The 12,508-nt window shown below is 38.2% G+C and overlaps 1 long non-coding RNA gene across 1 annotated transcript; it reads left to right on the top strand.

Annotated features, from left to right (window-relative positions):
• Positions 1 to 8,194: 8,194 nt before the first annotated feature.
• LOC123596703 lies at positions 8,195 to 9,911 on the top strand. The gene is made up of 2 exons (XR_006711814.1): positions 8,195 to 8,265; positions 9,304 to 9,911. It is a non-coding gene; the product is annotated as an uncharacterized LOC123596703 (long non-coding RNA).
• Positions 9,912 to 12,508: the final 2,597 nt, after the last annotated feature.

Genomic DNA, 12,508 nt, shown 5'->3' on the forward strand with positions numbered 1-12,508 from the left:
CCTTCAAAACCCTAGAGAAGAAAGCAGGAAAAAAACCTCTTTGACCTCAGCCATAGCAATTTCTTACTTGACACATCTCCAAAGTCAAGGGAATTAAAAGCAAAAATGAACTATTGGGATCTCATCAAGATACAAAGCTTCTGCACTACAAAAAAATAATCAACAAAACTAAAAGGGAACTGTTGGAATGGGAAAAGATATTTGCAAATGACATATTGGATAAAGGACTAGTATCCAAAATCTATAAAGAACTCACAAAACTCCACACCTGAAAAACAAATAATTCAGTGAAGAAATGGGCAGAAGACAAGAATAGACACTTTTCTAAAAATTTTTTTAATGTATAAACATTATTTTTGAGAGAGACAGAGACAGAATGTGAGTGGGTTGGGGCAGAGAGAGATGAAGGCACAGAATCTGAAGCAGGCTCCAGGCTCCGAGCTGTCAGCACAGAGCCTGACGCGGGGCTCAAACTCACAAGCTGTGAGATCATGACCTGAGCTGAGGTCGGACGGTCAATCGACTGAGCCACCCAGGCACCCCGAATAGACACTTTTTTAAAGAAGGCATCTAGATGGCCATTAACAGTGGACAAATCAATGAACAAATCAGGAGACTATAGATGCTGGAGACGATGTGGAGAAACGGGAACACTCTTGCACTGTTGGTAGGAATGTAAACTGGTGCAACCACTCTGGAAAACAGTGTGGGGGTTCCTCAAAAAATTAAAAATAGAACTACCCTAGGACCCAGCAATAGCACTGCTAGAAATATACCCAAAGGATACAGAAGTGCTGATGTATAGGGGCACTTGTACCCCAATGTTTATAGCAGCACTTTCAACAATAGCCAAATTATGGAAAAAGCCTAAATGTCTATCAATTGACAAATGGATAAAGAAGATATGGTTTAAATATACAATGGAATAGTACTTGCCATTGAGAAAGAATGAAATCTTGACATTTGCAGCAACCTGGATGGAACTGGAAGGTATTATGTTAAGTGAAATAAGCCAGGGAAAGAAACACAGATACCATGTTTTCACTCATATGTGGATCTTGAGAAACTTAACAGAAGACCATGGGGGAGGGGAAGTGGGGGAAAAAAGTTACAGAGAGGAAGGCAAACTCTAAGAGACTCTTAAGGACTGAGAACAAACTAAGGGTAGATGAGGGGTGGGGGAGAGGGGAAAGTGGGTGATGGGCAGGGAGGAGGGCATTTGTTGGGATGAGCACTGGGTGTTGTATGGAAACCAATTTGACAATAAATTATATTAAAATAAATAAATAATGTAATTGTTGATTATAACAATTATATAATTTTATAAAATATATATTTATATATAATAATATATAATTTATATTCAGTGCACTTATTATATGTTTAATGTTATATATAATAAATTTAATATCCTATAAAATATTGTTTTATTATATAATATATTTATATATTTTAATACATCATATAATTTATATATAATAAATATATGATATATAATTGTTATATAATAAAATATAATTATAAAGAATTTTAAGTTTCAATTTTGAATTAAAATATTTTAAACTTAATTTAAATCATTTTATTTTTATTTTTTAAAATTTAAACAATTTTAAATTAAAATATTTTAAATTTATTGTGAAAAATTGATATTTATTTATTTATTTATTTATTAAAAATTTTTTTAATGCTTATTTATATCTGAGTCAGAGAGAGACAGAGCATGAGTGGGGGAGGGTCAGAGAGAGAGGGAAACAGAATCAGAAGCAGGCTCCAAGCTCTGAGCTGGCAGCACAGAGCCCGACGCAGGGCTTGAACTCACAAACCGTGAGATCATGACCTGAGCCGAAGTCGGTCGACTGAGCCACCCAGGCGCCCCGAAAAATTGATATTTAAAGAGTGTATCTATTTAATGAGTAATTTCTTGCCCATTATCCACACTGAGATAAAAACATGTTATACATTTGGTGCCTGTCTTCTTCTTTCCCTCCAGATCTAATGAATATCCTGAGTTTGAGGTATACATAAGTATTCCTATGTACTTCTTTATATTTCTATTTCATTATCATTTCCTTAAAATATGTGGGATTGTTTATATATTTTCAACTTAAACATTACATATTTGATACACTTGTGCACACTTCCTTTTCTATCACAGAATTATTTGTGAGATGTTCATGTTACAGTGTCAGTTTATTTTTTATGCTGTATTGTCCTCTACAACCACACTATTTAAGCAATTTCTTGTTAAAGAATATTCATGTTGCTTTTAATTATTTTGCAATTCTAAGCAATTTCATTATTTAAAAATCTCTACATATTGTTTATTTATAGACAGTCTCTCTAGGATCTATCTGTATCTATTATCTATCTATCTACCTATCATTTATCATTTATCTAGGAATTGCATGGTCAGAATATAGATAGATATGCTCATTTTTAATGTTTATTTATTTTTGAGAGAGACAGAGACAGAATGCGAGTGGGTTGGGGCAAAGAGAGAGGGAGGTACAGAATCTGAAGTAGGTTCCAGGCTCTGAGCTGTCAGCACAGAGCCTGATGCGGGGCTGGAACTCACTAGCTGTGAGATCATGACCTGAGCTGAAGTCGGACGCTCAACCGAATGAGCCACCCAGGCACCCCTAGATATGCTCATTTTTGATATATTGTCACATGTGTTTCCAGGTTATAAACACTCTGTAAGTGTAAAAGAGTTCCTGTTGCTTTACATTCTGGCAACACTTTGTGATACCAGATGTTCATATAATTGTTCAGTTAGTGTGAAATAACTCATCCTGTATTTCATTGTGTATATATCACTATATACACAATGCTGTTATCCATTTCCCTGATTGCAAGTGGTCTTGAGGATCTATTCATATATTTGTTCAACAATGTTTTCTTCTTTTGTAAATTGCTCTTTTTTACCTTAGGAATATTTTTATTCACTTGCTTGTTTTGTTACTGGTTTGAAGGTGTTCGTTACATGTTCCATCTTTTATTCTGTAGAAAGATTTTGCAAATATTTTCCCCAATATTGTTTTTTTACGTTTAATGTTTTCTTTTCATGAATAGAATTATATACTTTTAATATAGTCAGGATTGTGAAATTTTTGCTTTATAATTTTTTTTATGCCTGTGAGAAAATAGAAAATATATATATTGTTCTCTGCCCCTAGTTCCTGTCATGGAGCTCCTGAAGCCCTTGTAATTTCCTTTTTTCACTGAGGCAACTCTAGGTGGGCTCCTGGATGGCTTCTGGATAGGTTTTGGTTCCCAGAAAGACCAAGCCATGATTAGTAGATTGGAATTTTCACCCCCACCCTGCATCCTCCAGAGAAGGGAGATGTCTGGAAATGGATCAATCATGATATCTACCATTGTTTGCTTCTCCATACAATTTTTAGAATGGGTTTGTCAATTCCACGAAGCTGAGACAAAACAAAGCAAAGCAAAATGTGATGTTGGAATTTTGACTGGTATTGTATTAAATACATATAATGCCACTAGGGCAATGTTTATTTTAATTATATTTATTTTTTCTTTCCATTACACCATGAACATATGTATAGCTCTCTTATTTACTTAGATCTTCTTTAGTGTCTTTCAATAAAGTTTTATTATTTTTTTCTTTCAATAAAATTTTAACATTTTACACATAAATATCTTAGTCATTTAAAAATATTCATTATTATATAGCTGGTGTATTTTGCTGTTTTTTTTTAAAACAGCACCTTTAAATCTTTTTATCTTCTGTTATTTTTAAAGAAGCATAAGAATGTTGATTTGACAGCTTGCTATACTCTTGTTTTTTGTAATTCTCTACAAGGAATATTCTTACGCATATATTCTTTTTTTATCATTCCTTTGTTGCTGGCTAGGATGCAACAGGGAGTTACTCTGACCAGAGGGCTGAAAGCCATCAGCAGAAGGGAGGAGGGGCAAGGGAAAAAGCCAGCAGGAAGCTCAACTAGGTGTTTCCCCTGACAGCCCCTTATGAACCACTTAGAGCCAGAAGGGAATTGAGTACCTGCACAGAAGTCCCTCTGGGTTGTCCTGAAGTTACCTTTAGCTTATTATAGTATTAAGGTCTCCTCCTAAGGGGGTGGGAGTTCCACCATTTTTTGGAACATAACATTTATGCATTAGCATGTTGGCATGCTAGACAATGCACAGTTGAACCAAAGTGCTTAAGTAATAGAATATGCATAAATTCCTTAATGTATGTGCAAACTCCCTGCCCCCACTCCTAATCTGAATAAAAACTTCTTGCACTAACTTGGTGGGGAGAGAGTGCTTTGAGAGCTATCTCCCTGTCTCCTTACTTGTATCAAGTAATAAAAAGGTTTTTTGCTTTCAACACTTCCTTGGGTTGTGTTCAGTTTAATGTACTTCAAGCTGCAAACCCTTTGAGTTTAGTTACATTATCTCCTAAGGCTAAATTCTTAGATATTCAAACATTGTAAAAGAGTGTGCTCATTTTACATTCTAATTCATTTACATACCATAAAGTATGTATTGAATCAATGAATCATCATATTGTCATGCATAACCACTATACTCATTTATTTCACATCAGTGAAGCGTGAGTGTCCAATTCCATGCATCCTCTCCAATACTGAGTAATTGTTAGGCACTCAATCTTTGCCAATCTGATATGAATTAATAAACTTAACAGATACTCTATACAATAAAAAGATAGGATTTTTAAAAATTCTTTGATGATTAGAAACATTGAACATATTTCCAGTCACTTTTTGGCCATTTGTGTTTCTTTTTTGGTGTGTGTATGGTCTGTTCTTGTCCCTTTTCTTTTACTGGTGTGCTTGCATATATTTTATTGATTTTTAAGAACTATTTTTCTATATTCCTAGCAAACTTGTTGTAATTTCCCCCGATGGGTCACTTTTCTTTCTGTCTTACTTATGGTGTTATTTTTTTATATAGAATTTTAACTTTGAAATTAGACACATTCATCAATTTTTGAAAGGGAAAACACACTAGAAGTCAATAAGATAATGTACATGTTTCTGTCTCTGCAAAGGGCTGCAAGGTACAGGGAACAGAGCAAAATTCACACTGTTTTAATTACTTCCCATGGATCTCAGCAGTGTTTCCTCCTATCCCTTATGGTTATAAGGACATAGGAGACAAATGAGTAGATGACTTCAGAAAACCAATCCCTTGTCACTAAACATTTTTCCTATAGAAAGGGTAACAAATCAATATAAGTCTATTGAAATTGAATAGTCACAGCTTGGAAATGAGTCTGCATGATATTACAAGCATGCTGCTGGTTTATCACCTGTGCCCAAGTCAGATTAATTGATAGTTGGGTGCTGCCCTCCCTGCCTGGAAGTAGAGGCATGATCCAGTGGCATCTGAGGCCCATCATTCTAGGAATCCATGAGCTGGGCTTCTGAGTAGTACTACCTGTGTGAGCCAAGGAATCAGTATCCTGACCTCTCCTTCCATAACTGAGCATTTTGGGACAACCTGGGGCCAAAATCATCCATGAGTAACATAAAGGCAGATCTCTGTAGGATGACACAGCCAGCACTCATCACTGTGCATGTCATATCCGATTGTCTTACATAACAGGGAAAAGCTGTTTGCAAATTCTTAGGTGCTGTGAATGCTGGTGAAATGATTATACATGCATGCTTCTCTGTAGATGCTGTTGAGGGATGCAAACATCAGATCCAGACCCTGCTCTCAAGAAGAGTTCAATCTCATATCAGAGATATGTGGCATCAAATAAAATGAAGATAAAACACAAAGTATCTTGTCCAAAGGAGAGTTCATAGTCCAATTCAACTTCAGATAAAGATTTCTTCTATTAAGGGAGCAAAAAAGAAAACCATAGAAACAGAATAACTTCAGACAGCCAAGATATTTGAATTCAAGAAAAGGAGTTTAGGTTTTATCCTGAATCAGTGAAGTCCCTTGAGAAGACTTAATTTACTGGTAGTGTGACTATATAATTCATCATCTAAACTGGGGCACACTTGAGATTGAAAAAAAGTTCATAATTTATGCTGTGACAGAAGGCATATCCCAAAACTGTCCCTGGCAAACAAGGGTGTATGGTAACCCTATTAAGTGGTCATAGACAATTATTTCTTAAAAGATCTCTAATGAAGAAGAGACAGAGGGAAAAAACCAGGAAGTGAGAGGCAAAAACGGCCAACAAAATACGCACAGCATTACTATAAAATATATATATATATGTATATATATATATACATATATATATATATACATATATATATGGTTATACAAACAATCACACATTTAGCTTCTGTATATTATTTGTATACCCATATGCATAGACATAAACACATATTTATATCTTGCAACTACATGTTAACTGGCTTCACCCTTTCCTTATGACTTATTCATCATATTGCTTCAGGTTCTGGAGAATTTCAGATTCTCCCCCAGTGTTTCTGCCACTAGCCAGAAAGAGAGTCTTCCTTTACTGGCTTCTTATGGCTTTAGTGTGGCTTCTTCTAATTAATTAATTAATTAATTAACTTGGATAATCTCACCATGGTGTTGTACACCAACTTGAAACAGATGTGAACTCCTGTCCTTGCCCTTCATGTATTTAAAGTAGAAAACCTTTCTGAGTAGAGAAAACAATAATAAAAACCTAGGCCAAGGAGCAGCAAGGGACTTCAAAAGCCCCTAGAAGGTGTTCCCATTGCCTACTGGGCGTTGCCCAGGCCTTGGCCTCCGGATTCCCCACGCTTAGACTGCGCTTTCCTGCCACCCGGCCCTGATTGGTCGCTCTAATTATGGCAGTGAGGAGCTCCCTACTCCTCACCATGAATTCTTTTCCTGGAGGTGTTTCATAGTCAAACATATTTAGCAAAACAAAGGAGACTTAAGAGAAAAAAAAGTAAATAATTTGGAAAAAATCCTCAAAAGTCCTGACTTTTCTTCCATTGAAGTAAAATATGACCTACAAAGGATACATATTTTCCCCTTATTTATGAATACATAGGTATCTTATTATTTGAGAGCACACCATGTTACATTCCCTCTGTTAGGCTCGTTCTTTACATGGTCTGTCTAAAGCAATATCCCTGTGAGATATTTTTATCATTATTCATACTTTATAGTAGAGGAAACAGACAAAACTAAAAAGGAGTCACTGTATGTAACTTCCACAGGATGCACAGATACCACATGACAGAACCAGAATTGCATTCTAGGGTCTGACTCCAGGCTCTTAAAAGCAGTGGGATGGGGTGCCTGGGTGGCTCACTCGGTTGAGCGTCTGACTTCAGCTCAGGTCATGATCTCACACTCCGTGAGTTCGAGCCCCACGTCGGGCTCTGTGCTGACAGCTCAGAGCCTGGAGCCTGCTTCAGATTCTGTGTCTCCCTCTGTCTCTGCCCCTCCCCCGCTCATGCTCTGTCTCTCTCTGCCTCAAAAATAAATAAAAACAGTAAAAAAAAAAATTAAAGCAGTGGGATACACCAGAGATCAGCTAATTTTTTGATAAAGGGCTAAAGACTAAATATTTTAGGCTATGGAAGCCATAGGGTCTTTGACTCAGCTACTCTGTCATTGTGCTGTGAAAATAGCCATTGTTAATGAATGGGTTCCAAGTAAAACGTTAAAAACACTGAAATTTGAATTTAATAGAATCCCCATGTGTCATGAAGTATACTTCTTTGATTTTTATTTCCAAACATTAAACACGTAAAACCATTCTTAGCTTGCAGGCTACACAAAATAGGCAGAGGGGCAGATTTGGACTCTAGACCAGTTTGCTGACCTCTGGGAGCCTGGCAGGGTGGCTTAGACTTGGGCATAAGTAGAGAAATGTGAAGGTATCTCTAAATTATAATCCAGAACAGGCTTCCAAGAGCCACTGATTTTATGTGTCAGGAAGAAGGAAAGAAAGGGACTCTGGCCCAAGGTCCAAAACAAGAGCTGTGTGACCTTCCAGGTGGCACTTGCCAAGGAGAATGAGACAAAAGATCAAATTAAATTGTCCACAACCATGTCACTCCTTGTTTCTAAGAAGCCCTAGCCCTTGCATTTTGGGCCCCATGGAAGGAGGCAGGAAGGAGCTGCCAGTCACCACCTGTCACAGTAGCATGTGGGTGGCAGGAGGCAGTCCCCTCATGCCCAGGTCCTGTCTCACAGGCTGGGGGCAGAGCCCAAGGCCAGGATAAAAGGGCTTTGGGGACAGAGCCCTGTCATGCACTCCTCTCCTGAGGTGCTGACAGACCCAGTATTGCCTGTGTACCGGTAAGTGTCCCCTGGGACCAGGACCAGTGCCTTTCACAGAAGGAGCTCAGACCAGAGCAAGGAGGCAGATAGAATAGGGATTTGGGAGAAAAGGATCCATTGTGGCAGAGGAGGAGGGTTTGAGGAAGGAGTGCAGGAAGTGTTCTAGCACCAGCTGAGAACATGTGGAGAACCAGATGTCTATGCCTTGAGATCTGGAGAAAGCAAATGGATCTGCATTTTGGTGTGCCCCTCAGGATGGGGACACTGAAGCACAGACACTGGGCTCCACTCTGACAAGTTTTAGGAGACAGCTCACTTTTGAAAATACAACCCTGTTCCTCCTTGCAAAGGAGGGTGGTAGACAGGGACCTTAGGCTCTTTTGGACTTGTTAAACCTGCCTACTCATGGGTCTTGGAATGTTTTTGTACACTTCCTGTGTTGATGAGGATAACACAAGCCTGAGAATCACCTTGCCAACCTGCCAGCTTGAAGTGGTAAAGAGAGGAGACCTGCATTCTGGACTGAGATCAGGGGTCCGGTTTCAAGTCTTAGCTTGGACTGGCTGAGAGGTTTATCAGTCTCTTTAATAATGTGATCTTACTGAAGTGGGGCATCTCCAAGGTCCTTTGCAATGCTGACCTCACAGAATAAAATCATCTTGGAAGTTATGATAAGAGGCAACAATTACTGTAGGTTTCCTTTAAGAAATAGTATCCCCTCAAAATGGCCTATTAATTGAACAACTTCAGATTTGAAAAGTGTGGTTGAAACCAGTACCATCTTCACCTACAAGACTTTAGACTCTTGGATGTGTTTGGTAATATGGTTTGGTTTTAGTTTACTACCTTGTATACTAGAGGAAAGTGTGTGCCTGACTTATAAGGCTCACCCGAGGTTCCAAAGAGATGATGCCAGAGTACAGGAATGTTGTGCAGCTTCTGGATTATATGAGATGTTTCTAAGTGATATTTCTATGATTCTATGATATGTTAAGAGGGTGAGATGGGCAGGGGGCTCTGTGTCCTAGTCTGACTCACTGTGTGACTCTTCTTCAGCTCCTGACCCTCCCTGCTAAGATGTCCTGCCAGCAGAACCAGCAGCAGTGCCAGCCACCTCCCAAATGTCCTCCCAAGTGTCCCCCAAAATGCCCCCCAGTCTCTTCCTGCTGCAGTGTCAGCTCTGGGGGCTGCTGTGGCTCCAGCTCTGGGGGCGGGGGCTGCTGTAGCTCTGGGGGTGGTGGCTGCTGTCTGAGCCACCACAGGCGACGAAGGTCCCATCGCCACAGACAGAGCTGTGACTGCTGCAGCCAGCCATCAGGGGGCTCCGGATGCTGTGGCCAGCCATCTGGGAGCTCTGGGTGTTGCGGAGGGGGCAACAATCAGTCATCTGGAGGCTGCTGTTGAAATGGACCTTGATACCCTCTTCCCCTGACCTTCCTGAATGGTGGAGAGATCTGAGCAAACGCTTAGGCTCTAGCCAGAGGATCCCTCTACCCTGGTGTCCAGAAGCCCAAAACATCTCTCTAAAATTCATTTTCTGCCTTTCTTCCCCCTATCTGTGACTGCCCTGGGAATCTCAAAGTGCAAACTCCTTGTTTCTCCACAACTTGTATTATTGCATTCTGTTGCCAGAATTAGAACAATAAAATTGAATCTGATCACTACCTTGGTGTAGGCTGATATCATATCCCATTTTTGTTACAACTGTTCTCTTCTCCTCTGCCTCTGTTGGTGGCTGCAGGGGCTTTAGTGGACAGAGGACAGGGTCAAGGGTCAGAAGGGAAATTTTTTCATACTTTTATACATTTGTAATCTCCACTGATTCTTTTCTTTCCCTTTTAATCAAGGCCCTGAAGCAGCATTAATTGTGAACATTGCTCCTTCCCCCTTTGGTTACCTTCACATGTCTAACTCTGTACCTCAGACATGGCCAGGAGACAGGTATCATCCTCCTTCCTACCATCACCTCCTCACTCCAGTCTCCCCATTCTCTACCCTGCTTCTAATCAGTTCCCTTCAACTTAAGTACACATATACATACACATACAAATGCATATATGGAATAAACCCTTATTTAAGTTTCAAAATCATTTTTATTATTGTATAATTTACACAGAATAAACTTCAATAATATTTAAATATACAATTCAAAGACTTTTGCCAAATATATGCAGTCGTGTAACCACAAATGTAATTAATGCATTTAAAATGTAGTTGGTGGACTTGACCTCAGTAAGTTGCACCACCAAATGGAGAACAGAGCCTGTTACACCAAGCCCTGCCCCCTGCACCCTCCATCTCCACTAGGGCAAGTCAGCCTGAGAATCAGAGCAGCAGGCCCCTCCCCCAGAAGACCAGCACAAACCCTTTCCACACACTAAGTCTACTGATCATAGAGTTCTGCAAAGCTCTAGCTCTAAGAGACACAGGATCTAGTTTCCTTTGGGTTTGTTTGTTTGTTTGTTTTGTTTTGCTTTGCTTGGATACAAAAAGATCAATATTTTTTATTTTATTTATTTTTTAATTTTATTTTTTTAATTTTTAATTTTTAATTTTTTATATTTTCTTTTTTCTATCAAGTTTCTCTTGACAGGCAGAACAAAACACACCTACGATCTAGCTTCCTTCATTATTTTAACATTTTTTATACTTTGAATTTAATTTTATTATTATTTCTTTCCTCCAAAATGACAAGACAGAGAAATTTACCACAAAACAAAGAACAGGAAGAAATGATGTCCAGGGATTTAATCAATACAGATATAAGTGAGATATCTGAACAAGAATTTAAAACAACAATTATAAGGATTCTAGCTGGACTTGAAAAAAGCATAAAAGACTCTAAAGAACCCCTTACTGCAGAGATAAAAGAGATAAAATATAGCCAGACCAAAATTAAAAATGCTATAACTAAGATGCAAACCTGAATGGATGCTGTGACAGCGAGGATGCACAAAGCAGAGGAATGAATTAGTGACATAAAAGATATAATTATGGGAAATAATGAAAATAATGAAGCTGAAAAGAATGGAGAAACAAAAGTTATGGATCACAAAGGTAGACTTATGGAACTCACTGACTTTGAGCAAATTATAGCTGAAAACTCCCCTAATCTGGGAAGGATGCAGACATAAAAATCTAAGAAACACAGAGAACTTCCATTAAATTAAACAAAAGCTGGTTAACCCCAAGGCATATCATAGTTAAATTCACAAAATACAGGCAAGGAAAAAATCCTGAAAACAGCAAGGGAAAAATAATCTTTAACCTATAAGGGAAGACAGATCAGGTTCACAGCATATCTGTCCACATAAAGTTGGCAATCCAGAAGGGAATGGCAGGATTCAATGTGCTGTATGGGAAAAATATGGAGTCAAGAATACTTTATCCAGCAAGACTGCCATTCAGAATCGAAGGGGAGATAAAGAATTTTCTATACAAATAAAAACTAAAGGAATTAATGACCACTAAAGCAGCCCTGCAAGAAATATTAAGGAGGACTCTTTGAGAGGGAGTAGGAGGGGGTAGACTAGAAGCAACAAAGACTAGAAAGGAACAGAGAACATCACCAGAAACACTAATTTCACAGGTAAAAGAATGGCAATAAATTCATATCTTTCAGTACTCACTATGAATGTAAATTGACTGTGTAATGATAGTAATGGACTATGTAATGATACATAGGGTATCAGAATAGATAAACAAAAGCAAGACCCATCTATATAATGCCTACAGGAGACTCATTTTAGACCTGAAGACATCAGCAGATTGAAAGTAAGGGGATGGAGAACGATCTATCATGCTAGTGGACACCAAAAGAAAGCCAGAGTAGCCAAAATTATATCAGATGAGATTTTTTTTTAAAAAAAGACTGAAACAAGAGATGAAGAAAAGCATTATATCATAATTAAGTGGTCTATCAAGAAGATCCAACAATTGTAAATATTTATGCCCCAAACTTGAAGGATCCAAATATATAAATCAATTACTAACAAACATAAAGAAACTCACTGATAATAACACAATAATAGGAGACTTTAACAACCTACTTACATCAATGGACAGATCATCTAAGCAGAAAAACAACAAGGAAATAATGACTTTGAACGACATACTTGATAAGATGGACTTATTGGATATATTCAGAACGTTCTACCCTAAAGCAACAGAATACACATTCTTTTTGAGTGCACATGGAGCATTCTCCAGAATACTGGGTCACAAATCAGCCCTCAACAGGTACAAAAAAACTGAGATCATA

The sequence above is a fragment of the Leopardus geoffroyi genome, chromosome C1, assembly GCF_018350155.1.
Source record: "Leopardus geoffroyi isolate Oge1 chromosome C1, O.geoffroyi_Oge1_pat1.0, whole genome shotgun sequence".
NCBI classification, from domain to species: Eukaryota; Metazoa; Chordata; class Mammalia; order Carnivora; family Felidae; genus Leopardus; species Leopardus geoffroyi.